Below are 4541 nucleotides of genomic sequence, written 5' to 3'. Positions count from 1 at the left end.
CCTCGGGGCCCATGCGGTAGGCAGGTTTGTTGGGTAATGGTGCTCCAGGAACGAGGTCGATTTGGTGTTCAATTCCCCGAATGGGTGGTAAGCCATCAGGGACCTCGTTAGGAAAAACATCCTCAAATTCCTGCAAAAGAGCAACCATGCTTGCAGGCAACGCCTTGTCGAGCTCAGCAACATCCAAAAGCACATGCTTGCAAATCATGAGAAGTATAGGCTGATTAGAGTTCACCACTTTTCTAACATCTTTAGCCTTAATAATCATGTTATGCTTCCTAGTGGGAGGTGCGGCAGGTGGTTTGTCGCGTATACCCCTAGGTGTGCTCCCTTGACCCTTGGTTGATGGCTCATTTGTAGACGTGGAGCCTTGACCAGGGTCGACCGCTTTGAGTTTCCTCCTTTGTCGGTCTTGTTCACACTCCCTTTGCAACAGTAGTTGGTCCTCATAAACTTGTGCAGGCGTGAGAGGTGTAAGGACCTTCCGTTTGCCATCGTGCAAAAGCGTGTACTTATTTGCTCTTCCATCGAATGTGACGTGTTTGTCAAATTGCCAGGGCCTTCCCAAGATGATATGTGTAGCATGCATTGGCACCACGTCGCACACGATTTCATCAATGTAAGTACCAATGGAGAAGGGAATGCGTACTTGTTTGAAAACTCGTACTTCACCATCCTCGCTTAGCCATTGGAGGCGGTAAGGATGTGGATGCCTGGTAGTGGGGAGTCCTAGACTTTCAACCATGAGCAAACTGGCCACGTTCGTGCAACTCCCACCGTCGATGATGAGACTACATACTTTGTCTCCTACCTTACAGCGGGTGTAGAATAGGTTTTCACGTTATAGCTGCTCATCCTCCTTGACGCGGGCGGTTAGCACTCGTCGTGCTACTAGGCAACCTACTTCTCCTCGTGTAGGTGAGCAAGCCTCCCCAGCTGGCTCTCCTTCCAGGCAGTCATCTTCTACTAGTTCGGGCATGTCATCACATTCGTCATCATCCGACACGAGTTCGCCATTGTGAGTTATCAGCATTACCCGTTGGTTTGGACATTGAGATTGAATATGCCCAAACCCTTGGCACTTAAAGCATTTGATGTCCCTACTCCTAGCTTTAGGAGTTTCTTGCGGTGCCTTAGAAGTAGACCTGGACACATCAGAAACCTTGTTAGGTGTAGAATACGCTTTACGGGTAGAAGCATTACCTTGGAAGCGGTTAGAATAGGTTGGTGTGGTCGCATTTCCAACTTCGTGGGTCACTCTTCGTGGTTGGTTGCCTTTCCACGAGGTGGGGGTAGACGATTGGAAGGTACGGGCTCCCCGTCTTAATTTCTTCCCCCGTTCGGCCTTAATGGCAAGTTCTAGAAGGTCGTGCATGTCCAAGTAATGTTGAAGCTCCAAGGCATCCTGAAGGTCAGGATTGAGACCCCTGAGGAACCTAGCCATGGTGGCTTCATTGTCTTCTTGAATGTTGGCCCTCATCATGGCCATCTCGATTTCTTTGTGGTAATCCTCCACACTCATGTTGCCTTGCGTGAGTGTTTGCAGCTTAGAGTGGAGATCACGATTGTAGTAGCTAGGGACAAACCGCTTGCGCATTAGTGCTTGAGTTCTCGCCAAGTCCGGACACGTGGTTCTCCCTTCCTCCTCCTCGTGGTCCGCACTTGATCCCACCAGACTGGTGCGTAGTCGGTGAACTCCACGGTGGCAACCTTCACTTTTTGTTCCTCGCTATAGTCGTAGCAGTCAAAGACCATCTCGATGCGGCCTTCCCACTCCAAGTAAGCCTCAGGGTCACTTTTACCTTTGAATGCGGGAACTTGAATTTTAAGCCCCTTGATTTCGTTTTTGGGCATGTCCCTTGTAGGCCTCTTGGATCGTTCCTCATCCTCACTAGCGGAGTAGTCTTCGCCATTTGTTTCTTTGGTGCCATGGTTACTCCGGTTATGGGACCTAGAACGAGAGCCCCGCGTAAGGCTCCTGGACAACTCGTCAAAACGAGTGTGTAATGTCTCCATTTGTTGCTCACTGATTCGCCTGAGCTCATTCTTCATTGCGGCGAATAATAATGATGATACGAACGTCGCCAACCTTGTGACGAAACCCGTAAAAGATTAGCTTCAGGATCGACAAGAGGACACCAAGTTTGAAGCGGATGACCTCAACCCGTTAATCACGTGGTTAACGAACCTTGGTATAATGGTAGAAGACGCCACAACCTAGTGCGATTCTAGATTGATAAGTCACGAACACCTAGAGAAATTCTAAGGTATTCAAGAAGCCTTGGAGAAACCAAGAAAACTCTCAAAATCTGATTTATTGATTGAATGCCTAAACCATTGGAAGTGTGGGCTATTTATAGCCTTACATAGAGATGAACAACTAAATTGGAACTAGTCTAGAATTGTGGTCTTGACTAAGACTAACAATTGTAGGCTTGACTATTCCATAAGACTAAGAATTGTGGTCTTGACCAAACCTTATGAGGTCATCCCTTAGGTAAACAACCTTATGAGGTCATTGCTTAGGTAAATAACCTTATGAGATCATCGCTTAGGTAAATAAAGCAAGGCTATGGACCATTAAACCCTTATTACAATGACTTAACTAAAACAGCAAATGTGACTAGAGAAGGGTCACACATGGTTCTCTTTGGCGTGCACTACATGGATGACTTTCATTCCTTCATGCTCAAGCCCCTCAATGACCTTGGGGACAATTTCTTGGCCTTGTATCTCATGAACAAGTCCTTGGAGTTCCTTCCTCATCTTGTTAGCTCGTGCTCGAGTTACGGGTCCTAGGGGAACTCGAATAGTTCGCACTGGTGTCTCTTGGTTCGTATCATCCCCCTCCTCTTCAAAAGGATTTGTCCTCAAATCAGCTTCATCGTCTGCAAGAAAAGGAGATAGATCAGAGACATTGAATGTAGCGCTCACATTGTACTCACCGGGTAGGTCCAGTTTGTAAGCATTGTCATTGATGCGCTTGATGACTTGGAACGGCCCATCTCCTCGGGGAAGTAATTTATTGCGCCTTTGGACTGGGAACCTTTCCTTGCGTAGATGTAACCACACCCAGTCACCAGGTTCAAACACAATGCGTTGGCGTCCCTTGTTAACCCGTTGAGCAACTTGGTCCATCCTTCACTCAATGTTTAGGCGTACCTGCTCGTGTAATTTCTTGACAAAATCTGCTCGTTTAGCACCATCCATGTTAATATGCTCAGAAGAAGGTAAAGGTGATAAGTCTAGTGGTGTTAAAGGATTAAAACCATAGACTATTTCAAATGGTGAAAAATGAGTAGAACTATGCACCGTGCGATTGTATGCAAACTCAACATGGGGTAAACACTCTTCCCAGGTTCTAATGTTTTTTTCTAATGATGGCACGCAAGAGTGTAGATAGTGTACGATTGACAACCTCAGTTTGGCCATCAGCTTGTGGGTGACTAGTAGTAGAAAATAGCAATTTGGTACCCAATTTTCCCCACAAAGTTTTCCAAAAGTAACTCAAAAATTTGACATCCCTATCAGAGACAATTGTCCTAGGCATGCCATGCAATCTAATGATTTCTTTGAAAAACAAATCAGCAATGTGCGATGCATCATCTGTTTTGTGACATGGTATAAAATGTGCCATTTTTGAAAATCTGTCAACAATAACAAAGATGCTATCATTTCCCCTCTTTGACCTAGGCAACCCTAAAACAAAATCCATGGAAATGTCGGTCCAAGGTTCCTTAGGTACAGGTAAAGGACTATAAAGGCCATAGGGTTGAAGTTTAGACTTAGCTTTGTGGCAAGTAATGCATTTAGCCACCATTCGCTCCACATCTCGTTTCATCCTTGGCCAATGGAAGTGCTCTTGAAGGATAGCTAAGGTTTTAGCCACGCCAAAGTGTCCCATCAAGCCACCTCCGTGTGCTTCCCTAACTAGTAAAGAGCGAATAGAGCAATTAGGTATGCATAGTCGATTGAGGTAGAAAAGAAATCCATCAAGGATGTAGAATTTACCTTGAGTTGCTGAACCACAAGAATCATAAATACCTGAGAAATCTGGGTCATTGGTGTATAACTCTTTAACTAATTCAAATCCTAACAACCTTGCATCAAGTTGAGTGAGCAAAGAGTACCGACGTGATAATGCATCAGCAACAACATTAGTTTTCCCCACTTTGTACTTAATCACATAAGGGAAGGTTTCAATAAATGCAATCCACCTAACATGACGCTTATTCAACTTGTGTTGTGACTTAATGTGCTTAAGCGACTCATGATCAGTGTGTATGACAAATTCCCTTGGTCTCAAGTAATGTTGCCAAGTTTCTAAAGCACGGATTAAGGAGTACAACTCCTTATCATAAGTGGAATAGTTCAAAGCTGCTCCATTGAGTTTTTCACTAAAGTATGCAATTGGTTTGCCCTCTTGCATTAGGACAGCTCCAATACCCACCCCAGATGCATCACACTCTATTTCAAACATCTTGTCAAAGCATGGTAATGCAAGTAGTGGTGCATGTGTGAGTTGATGTTTAAGCATTTGG

The sequence above is a fragment of the Coffea arabica genome, chromosome 3c (assembly GCF_036785885.1).
Source record: "Coffea arabica cultivar ET-39 chromosome 3c, Coffea Arabica ET-39 HiFi, whole genome shotgun sequence".
Lineage (NCBI taxonomy): Eukaryota > Viridiplantae > Streptophyta > Magnoliopsida > Gentianales > Rubiaceae > Coffea > Coffea arabica.
Note: the sequence above shows the minus strand (reverse complement) of the source record.